Source organism: Dasypus novemcinctus, chromosome 6 (assembly GCF_030445035.2).
Source record: "Dasypus novemcinctus isolate mDasNov1 chromosome 6, mDasNov1.1.hap2, whole genome shotgun sequence".
Taxonomy (NCBI): Eukaryota; Metazoa; Chordata; class Mammalia; order Cingulata; family Dasypodidae; genus Dasypus; species Dasypus novemcinctus.
The window spans coordinates 135,436,272-135,460,124 of NC_080678.1; the positions used below are offsets into that span (position 1 = coordinate 135,436,272).

General features: G+C 39.6%; 1 long non-coding RNA gene and 1 pseudogene across 4 annotated transcripts in view; one reads left to right on the forward strand and one right to left on the reverse strand.

The window, feature by feature from the left end:
- The window catches only part of LOC131278850 (uncharacterized), a 148,242-nt gene that overhangs the window by 94,330 nt on the left and 30,059 nt on the right, over positions 1 to 23,853 (reverse strand). For 2 of the 4 annotated variants that reach the window (XR_011649141.1, XR_009186303.2), the window contains exons 1-3: positions 6,350 to 6,430; positions 5,386 to 5,671; positions 4,423 to 4,480 (exon numbers count right to left, since the gene is read on the reverse strand). This is a non-coding gene — a long non-coding RNA (uncharacterized lncRNA). Of the gene's footprint in view, positions 1 to 4,422; positions 4,481 to 5,385; positions 5,672 to 5,976; positions 6,150 to 6,349; positions 6,431 to 23,853 lie in introns of those variants that run through there. The other 2 variants (XR_009186304.2, XR_011649142.1) reach the window with 2 other exon arrangements.
- Positions 10,345 to 23,852, forward strand: LOC131278962 (transmembrane protein 144 pseudogene; annotated as a pseudogene).

Consider the following 23,853-nt stretch of genomic DNA (forward strand, 5'->3'; position numbering starts at 1 on the left):
AAGGACTGTAAGAGAATACCATAAAACTTACTAGTTATGGATTTGTTGAAATCAAAATTAAAAACTTGTGCATCAAACGACTTCACCATGAAAACAAAAAGACACCTATGGAATGGAAGAATATATTTCAAAGTCACATATCTGATAAGGGTTTAACATCCAGAACATATAAAGAAATCCTACAGAACAAAAACAAAAAGACAACCCAATTAAAAAACAGGCATAGGCTTCTCCAGAGAAGATATACAAATGGCCTAAACACACATGAAAAGATACTCAACATTAGCCATTAGGAAAATACAAATAAAACCACAATGAGATACCATTTCATACCCACTAGAATGGCTACTATTAAAAAATGGAAAATAACAAATGCTGGAGAGGATGTAGAATAACAGAAATACTCATTCCTTAGTGAGAACATAAAATGGTACAGCCCACTGTGAAAGACAGTTTGGTGGTTCCTCAGAAAATTAAGCATAAAATTACAATATGATACAGAAATCACACTTGAAAGTATATACCCAATGAACTGAAAGCAGATACTCAAACTAGTATTTGCATATATATGTTTATAGCAGCATTATTCAGTTGCCAAAGATGGAAGCAATACAAGTTTTCATCAAGAGATGAATGCATAAACATGATATATACACACAGTGGGATATTATTCAGCCATAAGTAGGAATGAAGTTCTGATAGTTGGATGAATCTTGAAGACATCGTGTTGAGTGAAATAAGGCAGGCACACACAAAAACAAATATTCTATGATCTCAGTGATGGAAATAATTAGAATAAGCAAATTCAGACAGTGAGAAACCAGTGTACAGATTACCAGGGTACAAAGAGGGGCTAGGGAATAGGGAGTTAATGCTTAATGGGTACAGTTCTGTTTGAGGTGATGGAAAAGTTTTGGTAATGAATGGTGGTGATGGTAGCCCAACATTATGAATGTAATTAACAGTGCTAAATTATATATCTGATATGATTAAAGGAGGAAATTTAAGTTGTATATATGTTACGAGCATAAAAATATTTTTTAAAAGAATCATAAGACTAGTACAACATAGGCAGTGAACCCTACTGTAAACCTGGTCTGTGGTTTATTATATAAATAAAATATTCTTTCATCAATTGTAACAAAGCTACCACACGAATGCAGTGTTAGCCACAGGGGATAACACGGGAACTCCATGTTATCTGCATGCTTCATCTGTAAACCTACAATTTCCACAATTAAAAAAATTATTTTAAAAAGTTATAACCGGGGAAACGGACTTTGGCCCAGTGGTTAGGGCGTCTGTCTACCATATGGGAGGTCCGCGGTTCAAACCCCGGGCCTCCTTGACCCGTGTGGAGCTGGCCATGCGCAGTGCTGATGCGCGCAAGGAGTGCCATGCCACGCAAGGGTGTCCCCGCGTGGGGGAGCCCCACGTGCAAGGAGTGCACCCATGAGGAAAGCCGCCCAGCGTGAAAAGAAAGAGCAGCCTGCCCAGGAATGGCGCCGCTCACACTTCCCGTGCCGCTGACGACAACAGAAGCGGACAAAGAAACAAGCGCAGCAAATAGACACTGAGAACAGACAACCGGGGGGGGGGGGAGGGAATAAATAAATAAATGAATCTTTAAAAAAAAGAAGTTATAACCAGTTAAACTAAATCCTTTTTTTTCTTTATTTTCTTTTAAAAGATGTTACATTAAAAAAATATGAGGTCCCCACATACCCCCCCACCCTTCCCACATCAACAACCTCTTCCATCATCATGGCACATCCACTTAAAACCGGTAGAGAGGCAGGCCATGTCCAGCATTGTCACAGCAGGTAATTCTACCACTAACCTGTGGCTGTTGCTACCACTAGAGCTTAGGGACTAGTGTATAGGATCAAGAAATCATATTGTGATGTAGGCAGATAAGGAAATGTTGAAAGCTTCTAGGATTTGATGACTTTGTCAGTAAGGTACTGGAAGACATTACTGAGTTGGAAATCACACTATATGAAGGATTACTATATTAGATCAGATCTTGCTAAATGGAAAAAATATAACGATGCTGGTTCCTGGAGAAGGTCCTTAAGCATGAATGGATTACCTTGACTAATGCTAGATTCAGTTTTGTTTTATAATAGCAACAAAATATATTTCCTTTTTACCTTTCAATGTTTAGAGTTTATGAAGCTAAGTTTCCTGTTATTTGAAGATACACTGTAAATGCAAATTTTTAAAACTATACATAACTAACCAGGGTAGAATTTAAACAAACAGATTACAGGAACAAAATTAAAATGTAGCAAAACAAATATATGCATATATAGCTTTATAACTCACTGGGAAAAAAACAACAATAATTACAACTGGCATTCCTACTGGAAAAAATAAGAACCGTTCTCACAACTTACCCAAAAATAAAGGTAATGAAAAACAACACATTACTATTATTAGACAAAAATACAGCAGAATATCATAATCTTGTTAACAGAAATGTTTTTTAAAGACATAAAAAAAAATCCATGGAGCACATGACAATTTAAATTTTTATTATTACTAAAGAAATATCCTTGTTAAAAACAAGGCAAACACTGGGGAAAGATATTTGCAACATAAATAAGAGAAAAAGGATTACTATTAAAATTACATAAAGTATTCTCACAAGCATAAAAATAGGGGAAAAAAACAAAATGGGCAAATACATGAACAAGGTAATCCATATAAGAAGCCTACCACATCATGCACAGTTACTCAATAATTCATTGTTAAATAACAGACCAGCTGTGATGGGTCCTTAGTAATGGAAATGGGAACAGCCTTGTGTGTAAAGAAGCTTGGACTTCACAATGCAGGCAGCTGGAAGCCAATGAAGTTCTGTCCGCATGGAAGAAACATTAACTGATCAATTTTGCAGAAATTATTGAAAATGGGCTTGAGTTGCTAGAAAAAGGAGATATACAGAGTAGTCCTAAGAAAAAACTAACCTATGGCAGTGTAGAAGGGATGAAAGAGGGCATTCAGATTTTAAAAAAATTTTTTTAAAGATATAAGAAATACACATACAAAAAGAAACAAAAATGGACTGAAGAACTGAGGTAGGGAGTGATTCAGGACAAATTCTGCTTTTGGTCACTTGGATGACAGGTTAAATGGCATTAATGTTTGATTGAAAATAAAGGAACATGAGTACTTTTATTTTGGATCTGTTGAGCTGAGAGGCTTTTTAGGCGAGAGAAAACAAGTAAAGTACACATTAGGGCTCATGGTAGGAGCTGAGGACCAGACTGGAGAGACAGATTTTGGGGTCCCAGCAAATGCATTCCAGCTAACAAGAAGAGGAAGTAGAAGGATCAGGAAAGGCACCTGAAGATAATTACTTTTAAGAGTAAGAGGATGAAAAAGGCACCAGAAAACAGAAAATTAAGACAAAGGCACAGGACCAGTGTGGTGGTGTCAGAAAAACCAACAGGCCAAAAAGGCACTCTCAGGAAAGAACAGTTCAGTGGTGTCAGGGAGACAGCAGACACTAGAAAATAATTAGGTCCCTGTGACCTTCACCAAAAAAAGATAAAAGAAGTAGAAAGGACAAAGCAAGAATGGTCTGAAATGTGAATCAGAATTACAGGCAAAAGTACCAGAGAGTATAACTCTGAATTGTCTGCACCACCCAGAAATACAGACTAAATGGGAGGAAAAGTCATTTATGAAAATAATCTCGATCACATGCATTCCATTCCTTTCACTGGATACTCTTAAGTTTTATTTCTAGATCAAACAGGAACACCAGAAACTGATCAAGAGCAGCATGATTCTATATGGTAGCCACTAGTCACAGGTGACAAACTGGCACTTAAAATGCTGCTACTGCAGCTTAGGAACTAAATTTTAATTATTTTTAATTAAATTTAGATGGAAATATCTACATATAGCTACTGGCTACTCTACTGGACTGCACAGGTCTAGTGCCACAATATTTTACTTCACTGAAAACCAATCACTGAACTCTCTCTTAGCTCTAGAGTTCTCTGCTTCCATTGAAGAACCACTACTTGAAAGAGGCTGCTTTTTCTTTCAGGGATGTTTTTAGAAGGTTGTACACGTCAACACACATACAGAGTCCAAGAAAGGAACTTCTTAGACTTGAATACCAAGAAATCTTCATGTCTTCACTAACCATTGATATAGTTTCTCCTTATAGAAAATGTAAATCATGTAATAATGTCTACATTTTGATACAACCATGAGATCAGAAACAAATTTATAGTTCTGATAACTCTGAAACTTGTACATATGTGACATCAGCCTACTATTGGTCAAAAATTGTTATTTCCTTGTTGTTGATTTATATATATATATTTCCACTCTAATCTACTGACTCTTAAAATCCTTACACAAAGGTATTTTAAATAAAGTTGAGAATAAAAATAAACTCACCTGGCATCTGTTCATTTCCTGCTTGTCTTGGGAAAGCATAAAGAAGTGTGATTTAGAGCTGGAGAAAGAAGAAAGAAGTCAGTCTGCAGAAATCTGATCTCCTTGCAGCTCTTGGATATACTGGCCTAAAACACTTCACAGAAAGGCAGTTCAAACAATGAGGAGGCTTATCTAAGACCAGTTCATGTTCAGCTTAGACATCCAATTTTCACTGGGTGAAAGTACACATATCAAGCCCATTATTTATTAGCAATGTATGTATGTCTCCCTCTGAATTGGGCACACACACTCAAAAACGTAAAGCAGAACCAATTTACAGACTACAGAATGCTAAAAAATGATATTTTCATTAAAACAAATGCAGGAAATTCGCAAATTGTACCCTTTATTCATTTTACTAATATAACACTGTGGATTTTGCTGAAGTTGAACAATTCAAAGAACTTTGAAAAAGAGAGTGTTTTAATAAGATATCTTTTTTAATGTATTCTAACAATTGCAATTTCATAATCTTTCAATAAGAAATCTGTTTAACAGTGCAAAGGAGATAGCATGAGAATCAAAAAAAAAAAAAAAAGAAAAACTAGCAACACTTGGCTTTATCAATAACCAAGGAGTAACCCAGAACAATTCATTGACTCTCTACAGGGCCACATTTTTCTTCTTTCAAATGAGGGAGAAATAGCTAAACCCTGTATAGTCTTCCTGCACTACCATTTTGTGATTCTAGATCAGAATTTTTTAAAGAAAATAAAAACTATCTCAAGATGCCACACACAGTAGATAAGACATGACATGCAAGCTCAGGATCTGGAAATTTTGAATGGAGACCACAAAAATGTGTACTATATGGGGAGGGTTAGGTAGAATTTCCCCAGTTGTGGTGAGTGATTGCTTCCTCCCTATAAGCACCCACAAAAAAGTGACATTTCCTGCACAGCCTGCCCCTCACTCAGTACACACCTCTCTGCTGAAAGCTGGTCCTGGACCTTCCACCTCACCAAGCTGTGACCGCTTCAGATGGGACATCTGAAGTCTGATTTATTTAGGGCAGGGGCACCAAAAATTGCTGCTGGCCTTGCAAATCTAGAATATGCTCCTTTTGGGGTCTTCCACTTCTCTGAAGCTCTGGCCAGGGGTCTGAAGTCACAGGAGTGTTTTCTTCCAGGTGGGATTGAGATTCCTGCAGTTCTTTCCCTCTTATCTCCTTGGAACTGCTTTGTTCCAAAGGAGATGATGGGACCTAGGCCTAGAGAACAAAATCGTTTAGTTGGAACCTTCATATAACCTCCAATGTGACTCTCTGGGAAGTCTCTGTTCTCGAGAATCCCAGGCTAGACCTCCTACCGGCTCAAATCAGGCCCACTGGACACAAAGGATGGGAAGTTTAGGACAAACCCATACTCTCCATTACTCCCAGGGCACCTGAGCATAGCCCAAAAAGCACCCGTGGCCCTTCAAGGCTGGGAGGGCCCAACGCTGGCACTGGGCAGTGTCCTATTAGCAGCCACAAAAGATGAGGCCACAACAAATGTAGATTTCAGTCCAACTCACTTCTATGCTAGCTGGGATTGTGTAAATCATTCATCTCGCAGCCTGTTTTCTTATTTGCTAAAATGGGCCTATTAGCCCGACCTCAAGGATGAAAATTCAACAAGACACCAAACGGAATAACAGCTCCCTAATCATTGCTAGCAGACACTCGGCTAAGCGCCGGATGTATTCCCCGCTTCTGAGCGCGGCCCACTCCACCGCGTGAAGACGGTTGAGACCGAACTCGGCCCGCCCACCCCCGTGCGGACCGGGCCGCCGCGTGCAGCGCGGAGCCTCGGGCCCCGCCCCCGAGCCGTCCCCTCCTCGCAGGGGCCCGCGCTCCTCCCTCCTCGAGACCCAGACGCCAGCACCCCCGCGCGCTTCAGCGGCAGACCTGCGCGGGCCGCGACCGCAGTCCCGGAGGCCGCGGGCCCGAGCCAGAGCCGCCGCCGCGCCGGTCCCACCGCCCCCCGCGGGCGAGGGCACACTTCGGAGCGCTGGGCGGGTCCCTGGGGGCGCGACGCTCGCCTCGCGCCGGCAGCGGAGGCGGCGACGCGGGGCGGGCCCAGGGGGCTCTGAGGCGGCTGGCCGTGGGCGGGGCCAGGGCGCACAGGCTCGGCGCGCGCGGCCAGCGGGACGCGGGGCGGGCCCAGGAGGCGCTGAGGCGTCTGGCCCCGTGAGGGGGGAGGCGCGTGTCGGGCGGTGGGCGCGGCCAGGGCGCACAGGCTAGGCGCGTGCCGGCGTAGGGGGCGCGGGGAGCCCGGGGAGGGAGGGGCCCCGGGGGGGGAGGGGCCCGGGGGGGAGGGGCGCGGTGGGCGGGGCCAGGGCGCACAGGCTGGGCAGGTGCCGCGCTGCTGTACTGAGAAGAAAGGAATTAAGACCTTCGACAGTCTCACCTCCTCTCAGAGATTTGCGCGTTTAGCCATTGAATGCACAACGTCCTGATATTTTGCAGAAACACGGCCTCATATGCTTATAATTTATGACTACTTTCAGAATAAATTTTCTTGGGAAATAACATTTTCTTCGCATTGATAGTAAGGAAAATAAGTTACATTCACCGTCGCATTGAAACTGCGCAAAGTACTTAATTCAAGCTAATAAAAAATGTGTAAAGAAAATGTCGTTTTGTGGTGTATGACGTTTGGGCTTGACAGATAATCCTATCATTTTCTGCGACGGAAGACTCAATCCTTGACAGAATTTCAAAGAGAATGTCGAATTCTATGTCTGCTTTCTCTTCGCTTTTTATTTTGTATTGTTATCGTTTAGGAAACAGAATTTAAAACAAACATCTTGCCACCCCAGAAAACCTAACCACAAAAGTAGAAGAGACAGAAAATAGTTTTATTTTTTAAGAACTAAACCAGAATGTGATGCATATCATGGACAATCCACTAAAAAGACTGCAAAGAAATCTCACTCTTTGGTGTAGTTAGGCAGATACAAATCACTGTATACATGTTCTGAAGGTAAATGATAACTAGTCCTCAAGTAGAGACCTTTTTGTAATACATAGATTATCCTAAATTCATTTGGTAATCTGGGTGACCATCTGTGTTAGCTAATTGCCTTTATCCACAGGAAAAGGAAATCATTTTTAAGACAGGTAGGTTTGCAACCTGGAACCAGGCACCCATTAAAGTTAGGCCCCCATTCTCCCACAGAACCTGAGGTTACATTTCAAAGAGATGGTTCCCAGATCCCTGAGAAAGACCTTCTTGGGCGTAAAGCTGGCAAGAATCTTATTTAGCTTTTAAAAAGACACACATCTCAAAGGGAAGAGAAAATATACAATTACCAGTTTTCTAAACAAAATCCTCTTTTAAAAGTGAGAGGAGTCTTTTCCCTTTTTGCAGCAGGGAAAAATAATTTTTCTCCTTTTCAATTTGTATTTGCCCTTATAGTACTCAACAAGAGAATTGTAAACTTGATCTAAGAGAAGAAAAATGGAATTTTTTTTTGCCATACACAGTACTGTAATGCCCCCCCCCTCCCATATATTAAAAGCATTCTATTACTATAATTTTAGTTTGGAATTGGTTCCAAAGAAGAGTGCTTAATATTTTATTACATGATTGAGAGGGGAAAGAATTAAGTCTTCAATTAAACATACTGGACAAATAACTAAGTACTTGAAATTAAAATGTGCTTAAACAGTTCACATGTTACAGTAAGTGCCATTTCATATAGAATCAAGATTAAAACATGAAAATTATTACTTTGTGGTAGATTGAATCATGATGCTAACAAAGACATGTTCACGTCTTGACCCTTAGTCCTGTCAGTGTGAACTCATCTGTAAATTGTACCTTGGAAGATCCTGTTTAGATGAGGCAAAACTATATTAGGGTGGACCTCAATCCCATATGGCTGGAGTCTTGCAAGTGGAGGAAACTGGAATGCAGTCTGCTAGAGGAACCAAAGGAAGAGTCAGACAGGGGTCACCTTTATGTTGCAGGAAATTATACAAAGCACCTTCTCAGATCATAATGGAATGAAACTGGAAAACAATAATAGGAAAGAATTTTAAATTCGCAGTTGTGTGGAGACAAATAATGCACTCCTAAGCAATCAGTAGGTCAAAGAAGAAATCACAGGGGAAATCAGTAAATGTATTGAGACAAATGAAAATGAGAACACAACTTATCAAAACTTATGGATACAGCAAAGGCAATCTTGAGTGGGAAATTTATAGCCCTAAACAGCTATATTAAAAAGAAGAAAGAACTAAAATCAAAGATCTAACTGAACAGCTGGAGAAACTTGAAAAAGAACAGCAAAAATTCCAAAAGCAAGCAGAAGGAAAGAAATCCTAAAAATTAGAGGAGAAAAATGAAATTGAGAAAAAAAAATCAGCAAAACCAAAGCTGATTCTTTGAGAAGATCAATAAAATTGGCAAACACCTAGCTAGACTAACAAAGAAAAAAAGAGAGAAGATGCAAATGAATAAAACAAAATGAAAGGTGTGAAGTTATGGAAGACCCACAGAAATAAAAAGAATCATAAGAATATATTGTGAGAAATTGTATGCCCACAAACTAGAATACCTAAGTGAAATGGACAAATTCCTAGAAATGCATGAACAGCCTACACTGGTACTGCAAGAAATACAAGAATTTACTAAACAATATTTAATTAGATTATCTCCATCATCAAAAATCACCCAACAAAGTCCAGGCCCAAATAGCTTACATTTGAATTTCCTGAGAATTTCAAGAATTACACTAATCCTGTTTAAATCATCGAAAAAAAATTGAGGAGGAAGGAAAATTATGCAACACATTTTATGAATCCAATATCATCCTAATACCAAAGACAGATAAAGACACTACAAGAAAAGAAAATTACAGCCCAATCTCTCTAATGAACATAGATGCAAAAATTATCAATGAAATACTTGCAAGTAGAATGCAAAAGTGTATCAAAAGACTTATATATCACTGCCAAGTGGTATTTATTCCTGGTATGCAAGGGTGGTTCGACATAAGAAAACCAATCAAAGTAATACACCACATTAACAAATTATACAGGAAAAAAAACACATGACCATCTGAATTGATGCAGGAAAGGCATTTGAAAAAATTCAGCATCTTTTCCTGATAAAAACACTTCAAAAGATAGGAATAGAGGGAAATTTCCTCAATATGATAAAGAGATATATAAAAAAACCCACACCCAACATTGTACCCAATGGGGAAATGTTGAAAACTTTCCCTATAAGATCAGGAACAAGACAAGGATGCCCACTGTCACCATTGTTATTAACAGTGTACTAGAATTTCTAGCTAGAGCAATCAGACAAGAAAAAATTATAAACGGCATCCAAATAGGAAAACAGGAAATAAAGCTCTCGCTATTTGTGGATGACATGATATTTGGAAAATTCTGAAATGTCTACAACAAAGCTACTTGAGTTAATAAATGTGTTCAGCAAAGTGCTGAACATGCAAAAATCAGTAATGTTTCTGTACAGTAGTATCAAGCAATCTGAGGAGGAATTCAGGGGGGAAATTCCATTTATGATAGCAACAAAAAGACTCAAATACTTAGGAATCAATTTAATCAAAGAAGTGCAGGACTTATATGCAGAGAACTACAAAACAAGGCTTAAAAAAATCAGTGAAGACCTAGACAAATGGAAAGACATTCCATGATCATGGATTGGAAGACTGAATATCATGAAGAGGTCAATCCTGCCCAAACTGATTTATAGATTATGCAATACTAATCAATATTCAACAGCCTAATTTACAGAAAGAGGAAAGGCAATTACCAAATTAATTTGGAAGGAATAGTGCACCTAAGTAGCCAAAAGCATTCTAAAAAAGAACAGTGACATGGGAAGAATCCCACTGCCTGACCTTGAAATATATTACAAAGCTACCATGGTCAAAAGAGTATGGCAGGAAGCTGATGTGGCTGGGTTGGGGCATGCTGGCCTCACTCATATAAGATCCCAGGTTCAATCCCTGGCCTCAGTACCAAAAAAAAGAAAAGCCAGTATTGCATTGGCAAAACGATAGAAGACACATCAATCAGTGGAACAGAAATAAAAGTCCAGAAATAAACCATCACCTCTATGGCCAACCGGTTTTCAATAAACCTATCAAAGCCATGTTAAAATACAAAACAGTCTCTTCAACAAATGGTGCTGGAAGAATGAGGTACCCAAAACAAAAAGAATGAAACATGATCCCTATTTCAGTCCTATACAAGAATCAACTCTGAATACATTAATGACCTAAATATAAAAGCCAGGATCATAAAACGACTAGAAGAAAATGTAGAGAAACATTTTAAAGATCGTGTGGTATGTGGTGGTTTCTTGGAACTTATACCAAAGCACACACACACACACACACACAAAGATAAATGAGATCTTCTCAAAATTAAGCACTTTTGCCCCTCACAGGATTTGTCAAAGGGGTGAAAAGGTAGATGTCTCAATGGGAGAAAATATTTGAAAATTACATATCTGAAAAGGTTTTAATACCCGTGATATATAAAATGATGACCAGACAGCAACAAAAAATGACAGACCATACCAATAATCAGGAAAACATGACCCAATACAATGAACAAACTAAAAACCAGGAAGAGAAGTGGAACATTGAACAAGTAATTAAAGCTCTCAAAACATGTATCATGGAACAATTTGATGAAGTGAAGGAAGAGATTAAGCATATTAAGAAAACACTTGGAGAGCATACAGAAGAAATTGTGCTCATGCACAAAAAGATCATGGAGATGATGGGGATCAATACCACAATCCAAGAAATAGAAAATACACTCTCAGCAAATAACAGCAGACTTGAAGAGGCAGAGGAAAGAATTAATGATGTGGAAGACAGTACATATGAAATCAAACAGATAGTAGAATTAATCAATAAAAAGATAGAAAAAATCCAGGAGGGACTTAGGGACCTGAATGACAATGCAAAACATACAAACATACACATTATAGACATCCCAGAAGGAGAAGAGAAGGGAAAGGGGATAGAAGAAGTGTTAGAGGAAATAATGGCTGAAAACTTACCAAACCTATTGAAGGAGATGGATGTACATGTCCAGGAAGCAAAACGCACCCCAAACAGCCTAAATCCCAACAGGCCTACCCCAAGACATATACTTGTCAAATTATCCAATGCACAAGACAAAGAGAAAATACTAAAAGCAGCAAGAGAAAACAGAATCATCACATACAAGGGAGGCTCCATAAGATTAAGTGCTGATTTCTCATCTGAAACCATGGAGGCAAGAAGGCAGTGTTATGACATAGTCAAGGTAATAAAAGAAAAGAATTTCCAACCAAGAATACTCTATCCAGCAAAGCTAGCATTGAAAAATGATGGAGAGTTCAAAATATTAACAGATGAAAAGAAACTAAGAGAGTAGGCCAACAAGAAACCTGCCTTTCAAGAAATACTAAAGGGAGTTCTGCAGGAGGAAAGAAAAAACAGGGGAAACAGAGTTGGAGGAGAGTGCAAGAACAACTGAAACTACAAAAAGAGAAAAAAAATCAAACAACATAACACAAACACAAATCCAAAGAAAATATGGCTAATATAAGTAATTCCTTGAAAGCAATAACACTAATTGTCAGTGGATTAAACTCACCTGTTAAGAGAAACAGATTGGAAGATTGGATAAGGAAATATGACCCATCTATATGTTGTCTACAAGAAAAGCATCTTAGACCCAGGGATTCAAGGAGGCTGAAAGTGAATGGCTGGAAAACAATCTTACAGGCATACAATAGCCAAAAAAGGGCAGGTGTAGCTATATTAATATCAGATAAAATAGACTTTAAATGCAAAACAATTGTGAGAGACAAAGATGGGAGACTACATATTAGTGAAAGGGATAGTTTTTCAAGAAGAAATAACAATCATAAACATTTATGCCCCTAACAAGGGTACCTGCAAATATGTGAGGCAAACACTGAAAAAACTAATTGAAAGAATAGATGCCTCTACAATTATAGTGGGGGACTTTAACACACCACTATCACCTTTGAACAGAACAGCTCAAAAGAGAATGAATAAAGAAACAAAGGCTTTGAACAATATATTAGAAGATCTGGACCTAATAGATATATACAGAACATTACAGTCAAATACAGCAGGATACACATTTTTCTCAAGTGCACATGGATCATTCTCCAAGAAAAACCACATGCTAGGGCACAAAGAAAGTCTCAATGATTTCAGAAAGATTGAAATCATACAAAATAATTTATCTGACCACAGTGGAGTGAAGATGGAAATCTGCAAGGGCTAGAGGCCCAGATTTGGCACCAAGACTTGGAAGTTAAACAACACACTCTTAGAAAAACAGCAAGTCAAGGAGGAAATCTTAAAAGAAATCAATAAATATCTTGAAACTAATGAAAATGATAACACAACATATCAAAACTTATGGAATGCAGCAAAAGCTGTACTGAGAGGGAAATTCATAGCCATAAATTCATACATCAAAAAAGAAGAAAGAGCTAAAATTGAAGAACTAACTGAACATTTGGAGGAATTAGTTAAAAAAAAAACTAACCCCAAAGAAAGAAGAAAGAAAGAAATAACAAAGATCGGAGCAGAAATAAATGAAATAGAAAATAGAAAAGCCCTCAAAAAATAAACAAAACAAAGAGCTGGTTCTTTGAGAAGATCAATAAAATTGACAATCCCTTAGCTAGACTAACAAAGAAAAAAAGAGAAGATTCAAACACACAAAATAAGAAATGAGAAGGGTGATATCACCACTGGCCCCACTGAAATAAAGAAAAACTGTATTCCAACAAGAAAGACAATTTAGAGGAAATGGACAAATTTCTAGAAACATATAAGCAGCCCACATTGACAAAAGAATAAAATTGATCATCTCAACAAACCAATCATAAGTACAGAGATAGAATAAGTCATTAAATACCTCCCAACTAAGAAGAGTCCTGGGCCAGATGGTTTCACAGGTGGAATTCTACAAAACATTCCAGAAAGAAATAACAATTTTGCTTAAACTCTTCCAAAAAATTGAAACAGAAGGAGCATTGTCTAATTCATTTTATGATGCCAACATTATCCTAATACCAAAGCCAAACAAAAACACCACAACAAAGGAAAATTACAGACCAATCTCTCTAATGAACCTAGATGTGAATATCCTCAACAAATTACTTGCTAATCATATTCAACAACACATTAAATTATACACCATGACCAAGTGGGATCCATTCCTGTTATGCAAGGATGGTTCAACATAAGAAAATCAATTAATGTAATACATCACATGAACAGATTGAAGGAAAAATATCACATGATCATATCTATAGATGCAGAAAAGGATTTGCATCATTGTTCTTTAAACCCACAATTTCTCTAATAAAGAAAAAAATAAAGAGCCTCACAGATATAATCAGGAACAAGATTATAAGTAATTGGGGACTTATCCAACAGTTTAGATGTTCCATAATGTTTGATCATTTACCCCTTAACTAAAATTTGAGCACTCACCCAGCACAGCTATTTATACATTGAAATATATGTGAAATCTCATTCATATTTTTTAAAAATACAGATACCCATGTATAAATATGCTAGTATTTCCTTCATACATTCAGTGGATTTTCTTGGGCACTCCTTGAGGTAGTATTCTCCAAAGCATCACCTGGGAACTTGTTAGAAAACCACGTTCTCAGGTCTTGCCACAGACCTACTGGGGCAGCCAGCTACCAAGATGGCCTCCAAAGACTCTGGCCTCCTAGAATTACTGCCTTGGTGCAATCTCCTCCCACATTAAATAGGGATGAATTTTTAAACCAATAGGATGTTGCTAAAGCTGCCAATACAAAATTACCAGAAATGGGTTGACTTTTATAAAGGAAATTAATTTGAGGTAAAAGCTTACAGTTCTGAGGCAGTGAAAAGTCCAATTCAAGGCACCATCAGAGATGTTTTCTCACCAAAGGCTGGCTGCCAGCAGATCCTGGAGGGTCTGCCAATCTCCCTCTACTTTCTCCTCAAGCTCAGCTGTGGGCAATCTGGCTTCTCTCCCTAGGCATAGCTCCTGGAGCCTCTTGGGGCTTCTCTATCTTTCTGCAGCTGTAGGTGAACCTGGAGTCCTTTCCTTCACATGGTAGGGTCAAAATGGCAGAGCACCCTTTCTCTCTGTCTTTTCTTTGTGTCCTCAGTTTATATAAGACCCAGCAAGAGGGCAGAGACCCAACCTGGGTCATGCCTCACTGATATATACTCTAATCAAAAACCTGAAAGCAATCTAATCAAGCGATCTAATCAAAGGCCCCTTAACTGAATTTGATGCAATCAAAGGACCCCACACTCACAGGAATGGATTATTTAAGAACATATTCTTTTCTAGGATTCACAAAATTCAAACCATCACAACAGAGTGTGATTTCTGAGGCCAGGTCAGAAAAGACATTGTTCCCTTTCACTTAGTTCCCTCTTGTTTGCTTTCTCTATGAAAAGCCAACTGCCATGCCATGAGGTCACTCAATCACGACAGCAAGGTCCACATGATAAGGAACACTGGCAAGTTAGTGGCCAGCACTAACTTGCCAGTGATGCAAGTCAGTCATCTTAGCAGTGCATCCTTCAAACCAAACTACAAAATGGCTGCAGCCCCAGCTGACCATGAGACCACAACCAGAACCACCCTGTGAGGCCACCTGTAAATACCAGGCCCACAAAAATGGCATGAGATGCATTATTTTTCTGCAAACCTACAACTACTCTAATAAAAAATATAAATTAAAAAAAAAACTACATGAGATACCAAATATTTGTTGTTTTAATCCACTAATTTCTTGGGTAATTTTTTACACAGCATTAAATAACTAATATACAGGAAGTGGACTTGGCCCAGTGGATAGCGCGTCCATCTACCACATGGAGGTCCACAGTTCAAACCCCGGGCCTCCTTGACCCATGTGGAGCTGGCCCATGCGCAGTGCTGATACACGCAAGGAGTGCCGTGCCATGCAGGGGTGCCCCCACGTAGGGGAGCCTCACACACAAGGAGTGTGCCCTGTAAGGAGAGCTGCCCTGCATGAAAGAAAGTTCAGCCTGCCCGAGAATGGTGATGCACACATGGAGGGCTGACACAACAAGATGACGCAACAAATTTGTGGTGCCACTGATAAGGATAGAAGAAGTCACAGAAGAACACACAGTGAATGGACACAGAGAGCAGACAACTGGAGGGGGGAGGGGAGAGAAAGAAATAAAAAATAAATCTTAAAATTAATTTAATTAATTAATTAATAATACAGCTACATAATCCATTATTCTGGGAATAGGGCCTAGCAATGAGTGTTTTAACAAGCCCTCCAGGTGATTCAGATAGACACTAAAGTTTGAAAACTAGACCCAGAGTTGGGGTTGATAAACTTCCATAAAGAGCCATACAGTAAGTTATATCTTAAAAGCCATATAGTTCTTGTCGCAATTAATTAGCTCTGTCATTACAACATGAAAGCAGCCACAGACAACACATAAACACGGGGGCTTTTCTGTGTGCCAATAAAACTTTATTTACAAAAACAAGTGGCACTAAATGACAGTATGCCGGAAGTAGGATGGCTGTCACAGTGACAGTGGTGGCACACTGTGGCCTTTAGGATGGCAGTGGGCCTGCAGGAGGAGCACCACTCTAGGTTGCCATGCAGGCATGTGGAGCAGGACAGTATCACTGTACTGCACATGAACCTCACTGAGATGGCGATTGCACCAGAGACTACCAGGGCCACAAGAATTTAATTCCTTTTTCACCTTCGATTCAGTTCCAAGGGCTCCAAGGACTCGTCAAAATTCCTAAAAAGTGATCTCCCCAGTGAAGTACATAACTTTAGCTTTTATTTGTCAATGTGGGTAAAGACGACCCTCAAGGTTCGCATCCAGCAAACATTCTCCAGCTCTGGAGCCTCCCAGCTCAAATGTATGGGATTTAAACAAGATTAAAAAAAATTAATTTGTGCAACAAACAACTGGTATCAGATGACACAAAAAAGAATGATCCAGGCAGAGAAGAAATCCCACAACCATAGCACAGAAGTTATCAACCATATATGGTTATCAAGCCATATACATAGGAAAAAGAGTGCAAATTCAGAAAGCAGCTCAAGATGTTTCAGATGCAGTACCTAAGAGAAAAAGGTCAACTCCCATGAACCCTACAAATACAATTCAAAAGACACACAGCAGCAGCAGTGCTTCTCAGCAGCCATATAGGGACAAAGTGATTCATTTACTGGCACTGTAGGCCTACAAGAAACCTGAGCTGCTTGCTCCACTGCAGAAAGATGGCATCAATTAAAAAGACAAGAACTTCCTCAGAGCAATTCTGAAATAGGTAGCCAATCTGAATCCTAAGGTCCTCTCACATACCTTAAAAGATTATGTTTTAAAGAGCCTCGAAGAGGGAAGAGGACTTGCCCCAGTGGTTAGGGCGTCTGTCTACCACATGGGAGGTCTGCGGTTCAAACCCCAGGCCACCTTGATCCATGTGGAGCTGGACCATGCACAGCACTGATATACACAAGGAGTGCCCTGCCACACTGGGTTGTCCCCTACGTAGGGGAGCCCCACATGCAAGGAGTGCGCCCCGTAAGGAGAGCCACCCACCGTGAAAGGAAAGTGCAGCCTGCCCAGGAATGGTGCCACATACATGGAGAGCTGACACAACAAGATGATGCAACAAAAAAAGAAACACACATTCCTGTGCCGCTGACAACAGAAGCGGACAAAGAAGATGCAGCAAATAGACACAGAGAACAGACAACCGTGGTGGGAGGGGGGAGGAGAGAGAAATAAATGAATAAATAAATCTTTAAAAAATATATATATATATAAGAGGTTCCCATATATCCCACACCACACCACACCCCACTCCTTCCACATTAACAACCTCTTTCATCACTGTGGCACATTCATTGCATTTGGTGAATACATTTTGGAGTACTGCTGCATCACATGGATGTTAGTTTACATTGTAGTTTACATTCTCCCCAGTCTATTCAGTTGGTTATGGCAGGATATATAATGTCCAGCTTCTGTCCCTGCAATATCATTTAGGACAACTCCAAGTCTCGAAAATGCCCCCACATCACATCTCTTCTTCCCTCTCCCTGCCCTCAGCAACTACTATGGCCATTTTCTCCACATCAATGATAAAATTTCTTCAATTGCTAGAGTTACAATAGCTCTATAATAGAATACCAGTAAGTCCACTCTAATCAATATTTTATTCCTCCATCCTGTGGACCCTGGGATAGTAATGTCCACTCCACCTTGAAATCTAGAGGGGGCTTAGATCCCACATGGCTGATGGATGTGATTCTCCTGCTTGCAGTGGTAGGCACTCTCAGTTCTCTGTTGTGGGGGTTGACCATATTCACCTCCCTGTTAGTTGGCCTGGGTAAGTCCAATGAACCAGAGAGTAGGAGTTACAACTCTGCTCAGGCTCAGGACCAAGCTGGCACATGCCCAGTCCAGAGCTTCAAGATTCCTGAGTATACACCAACCCCAGTACCAACCACAGGTTCAGTAAAAGTGACAGAAGAGGCATGTGTAGAAAGGTCACATCTGAGTCCAACTCTATCACACTCAGGAACACAAATTACAAAGTAGGGCCCACTGACAAGGCACTGAACTCCAGGGCCATCTGCCATGACCATAGAGCCTGTGTGTCTCCATAGCTCTCAGGAGCAACAGTACCTGGGATTGTATCTAATTGTATCTACTTTGGCTCTCTCTGGGATCCTGCTGAGACATGCATAAGCACGACCCCTCTGATGACCTCCCAACTCTTTTTTGAAGACTCTTAGCCATATAATTTCATTTGTCTTTATCAATATTCCCCTTTTATTCAAGGTCTTTTTCTAATTGCATCATTAGCTAGTGATTGGTAGTAATCCCTTGTCACCAGGGAGGCTCATCCCCGGGAGTCAAGTCCCATGCTGGGGGTAAGATAATGCATTTACACGCTAAGTTTGGCTTAGAGAGTGGCCACATTTGAGCAACATGGAAGCTCTCAGGAGGTAACTCTTAGGCATTCTGCAGCTCTAGGCCTAGTTAAAATTTCAGGCATGCAGGCTCATAAGCATAGTCATCAGTATCAAGGGCTCATCTTTGGACCATCCTTCTTCACTGGTCATTGCCCTTGCACTTGGGGGGTGGTTGCTGTTCCATATATATAGGGTATATAAAAATGTTCAGATATTGGTTGGGTATTTTCATACTAGTTAGAGTTACAAACGACAACTGAGGTAGTGCTGAGTTCTTAAACTATGAATTCTAACTCCAATTCCCCTAGCACTCAGAAGGCCAGGAGACTCAAGACTACCTTCTGACAGTTTTAGTCAAAATGGTAGTTATCCATTTATAAACCCCCTCATCATGACTCTTCTACCTTCCACTTACTTGTTAAGTTTATTTCTCTAAGATGTAAAGCCTTCCAATTGCTCCTATGCTGGTTGAGCCTTGAAATCCTACAGGTTATGTGGTCAACTCCTACTCTCCTGTTCCTAGGGCCTTTCCTGGACAGCTAACAAAATGACAGTGATTGACCAGTCCCAGCCCCAAAGCAAGGGATATCTCCAACTGCAAGCAAAACAATTTCATTCCTCTGCCCCATAATATCTATATCCTTTCTCAGCCTGAAGCAGTCAGAGGGGACATCATCCCAAATGCCTCAAGACTGAGGAATGAACAAAAATAAGGTGGTGGGGGGAGTGTAACTGCTAATTAAAGTAGATTTATTGTTATTGTGGTTATCATCTTATTTTAACTGAGTAATTGTAACAATTTATATAAAAATAAATTTTTAAATAAAAAAACAGTAGTATCTACTAAGAGAAAGAAACTAGACAACAGGTACTACATATTGTTTGACTCCATCTATACAAAATAGAAATAGAAATAAATTAGAAAAACAGAAACAGAATAGCAGATGTGAACGGCAGGGGAAGCATAGAAAGATTGAGAGGCAATTTTTAAGGGGTAGAGCTTTTATCCTTTGTTTTTTGGTTTTTCATTATTATTATTATTATTATTATTATTGGAATGATGAAAATGCTCTAATAATGACTGAAGTGATAAATGCACAACTACATGATTACACCAAATACCAATAATTGTACACTTTGCATGAACTGTATGCTTTATCAGTACATACCAATAATACTGATTTGTTTGGGAAAAAATAAAGAAATGACACTGAGACTGTCGAGGGAACTTGCCAAGTTAAATAACTCCAGTCAAGTTCCAATGAAGGAGTTAAAGAGAGCTGTGCTGCCTCAAAAGAGTCTTCCTCAACACCTGCACTCCCAGATTATTTGATAAAATATATTGTTGTTGTCTCCTATGAGCAATGCCAGAATTACAGGGATGACATCAATGCCAAGTATTATGAGTACAGGGCCTTGCAGACCAGCATGGAGACTGTCGCTAGAAGATTTATCAGACTGGGTGCAAAATGAAAGTACCTTTCTCTGAGCTCAAAACAGCATCAGAATGTTCATGAAGTTTTACAAGAGTATCAGAAGATCAAGCAGTCTAGTCCCAATTACCAGGAAGAAAAATACAGATGAATTTTCATAATAAGCTGGCTCATATTAAAAGACTAATAGGCAAATTTGACCAACAGCAAGCAGAGTCATGGCACTAGAACTCTGCTGAGGCCAGAAGATGAGAACAAAGTTAAGTCTATTTAATTAAAATTCCAAATGAGTTGCATGAAGATTCCAAAAGGATGAAATTTCGCCTGTTGAAAGTTTCAGTATTAGTAAACTTGAGTTCCCCCTTTTTTTTTCCACTTTACTTTGCTTCCTTGTATTTTTGAAGCTTTTTCTGGTCCTGTTTTTCCCCTAAAGACTTGTGTTTATGTCAATAAGAAATCTTTTATTTTAGGCAGATAGTGGAGATACAGTATCTATACGTCAAGTCATTTTTTTTCATCAAAAACTTATGTTTGTCACTAGGAATTTTTTTGTAAGATATTGGGAACCCAATTCTCACACTTCAACGTTGTGTGCATAAAAAAATAATAATAATAATATCCAAAGTCAAATGCTTCAGGATAAACATAAACCTATTTTCTGACCCTTCTTAATGTGAACTCTTTGCCATAAGTTGTAGAATGAGTAGAAATGCGCACAAAATACAAAAAATAAAGTATATATGTACGTACATAGATATACATACACATATGTATATACAGGCTGACTTGATCTAGAACAGTAAATCTGCCTGCAAGTTAACTCCTCATTGCAATGGTTGCCTTAAGGTGTTTACTAGTTGAGTACATAGTGTGGTTAAACATAAGCTACACCGCTTCCCACTTGATTAGAGCAACAGGAAGCACACCTACCAGCGTCTGAAGCATGTGCTTGAACTGTGTGTGTACAGGTTATGTGGATGTGAGCAAGCATCAGAAAAAAAGCTGCAACTCCTAGAAGACCAAATGCTAAGGTTAAATAACTGACAGATGCTACTACAGGGTTTTTTTTTCTGTCAAATTGTTACTTTATTGCAGAAGACAACACATTTCCATTTCAACAGTTTGTCAGCTTTAATAATGTTAGGTAAAATCCTTATGTTATTAAAATGAAAGAGGCCTACAGTTTGGGAACAAAAGTATAAAATTAAACATGCAGGTACCTACTTACATACTGCTATAATGTTTTGTTGGTTTTTTTTAGGAGGTACCAGAAAATGAGCCCTGGACCTCCCATGTGGGAAGCAGGCTCAACTGCTTGAGCCACATCCTCTTCTACAAAGTATTTTTTGAAGACACATATGTAAAGAGGTTATTACCTACATGTAATATATATCTGAGGTTTTTTTGGTTTGTTTGTTTGTTTATTTTATCCTGGGCACCAGGATTATTAAAAAGCAGATATAGTTAAACATATCATACTGCGATTCATCAAAACAGCACACATTTTCATTTCATGGAGCATATATGTGACTTAAATGATCACTTGTTTCATCATGTGGGAACATAAATTATGTGGTTAAAAATATAAGGATTTTGAAGTAATGTTAATTCAAGTTGTATTGTCATTTAGTATTGTCTTTCCAAAGTGCTGCCAATTGAAAAGGCAAGCATTATGTTTACAAATCTCTTTTGAAATGTTTGTCAAACTTGGGATAGTATCTTTAATAAAGATGTTTGTCTCCAGCATCCAAAAACAATAACTTTTTAAAAAGTGACAGAGGAGCGGGCATAGCTCAGTGGATGAGTGCCTGCTTCCCATATACAAGGTCACAGGTTCAATTCCTAGTACCTCCTTAAATAAACAAATAAAACTACTTTCTTTATTTCAAGTAGCAACTTCCTTAATAATAATTTTTAAAAATTTATTTTTGCATCTTGGGATGTACATGTTCCTAGAAGGAAAGGTAGAGTATAAAACAAGGGACTGAAAATACAGTGAACTCAGGTGTGTGGTTAGTAATACAAATACAAGGAAGTTTGTTCAGAGAAAGCCTGGTGAGGCTGCCCCAGGGAGCAAAGGGAGTGAGGGTACTGGCTCCCCACCGGTGCTCTGGAGGTGGAGCTCAGGTGTGCCAGGTGAGAGCAAGCCTCACCACTGCCCACCTGCAGCCCAACGCTCTTGAAAGGACAGCGAGACTACAGTGAACCATCTCCCTGGGGGCACTACAGGACCCCTGAGCAATAAGCCACAGCTCCAACCACTGGTTTCATCGCTTCTTCTGTAGCTGTCATTTTGTTTGGCTTAAACTTTCTAGCACTATAAAAATGTGATAATGGCAATGGAATGTTTCTTCAGTGGGTTCTTTGAGCTGCCATATGGTTGGTTGCCTTAGATGGTCAATTTCTGATATTACCTAGCCCTAAATTTTGGCCTTTTGCAAAGCTTGGCAGCTGCATTTGGGCAACAGAGAACAGAGCTCTTGTCCCAATTATCAAAACCACTGGTTTACAGAGCAGATGTGGCTCAAGTAGTTGAGCACCTGCTTCCCACACAAGAGGTCCCGGGTTTGGTTTCCGGTGCCTCCTAAAAACAAAAAAAAACAAACAATAAGCAAAATAAATGAAAAAACCAACTCAGAGTTAGCAACATGACTCAGCGGTTGAGCTAAGCATCAGCTTCCCACATACGAAGTTCTGGGTTCAGTCCCCAGCCCTGGTACCTCAAAAAAAAAAATTAGTTTAAGCATTGGAATCTTAATCTAAGGATCATGTAATAGATTAACTGGATGGGCAAGCTCAAGGCTTGGCTGGTTTGGAATGGCTGCACAAGAAGTATCAAAACCCCTGCTAATTACATTGGAGCTGGGCTATCAGTAGTAAATGCTTTCATATTTTTGTTTGTCAGAAGTGAAATACCAAGTAACTGACATACCACAGATACCACACGTTAGTCACAGAATATGCAATCAACCAAACTCAAGATAACTGGTGTGAATATGACTGATTGGATAAACTTTCTACAGTGGGAAACGGATGTGGCTCAACTGATAGAGCATCTGCTTACCATATAAGAGGTCCAGGGTTCAGTACCCAGGGCTTCCTGGCCCTGTGGTGAGCTGGCCCAAGCGCAGTGCTGCCACACACAACGAGTACCATGCCACGCAGGGGTGTCCCCCATGTAGTGGAGCCCCACTAACAAGGACTGCACCCCACAAGGAGAGCCACCCTGCATGAAAGAAGTGCAGCCTGCCCAGGAGTGGCACCACACATATGGAGAGCTGATGCAGCAAGATGAAGCAACAAAAAGAGACACAGATTCCCAATGCTGCCTGACAAGAATGCAAGCGGACACAGAATAATACACAGCGAGTGGACACAGAGCAGACAAAAGGGGAGGAAGGGGGGAGAAATAAATAAAAATAAATCTTCAAAAAAAGCCTTCTACAGTGCTACACCACACGGTGGGCTGTAGTCTCACAGTGATAGCTGGAATACTCTGGATCCACATTTGCCAGTCATTTATAACAAGGACCACAGTAGACAAAATGGTGGTAAGTATGTAGGGGCAAGTCAATACAATTTTGACTATGTCTTCGTACGCTTCAGTGGCATCTTTCTCGCAAGTACAGTCTACTTTTTGGCCTACTACATAGCCATGAAAAATAGTCCTAAACTATATTCTGAAGCAATCTTAGGAGGATTCCTTTGAGGAATCCTCTGGGCAATAGCTACCTGCTATTAGCTAATCACTAACTAATCACTCTCTAAGTGTGTGGTCAGTTTTCCAATCATCATTGCTGATCCAGGATTCATAACTCCAGTGTGGGATATCTTCGTGTTTAAGGACATACAGAGTCTAAAATACTACCTGTTAATGATATTTATATTTTGTATCATCTTGACAGGAGGATTAGGCCCTGCTCTTTCTAAGATCTAACAATCAAAAG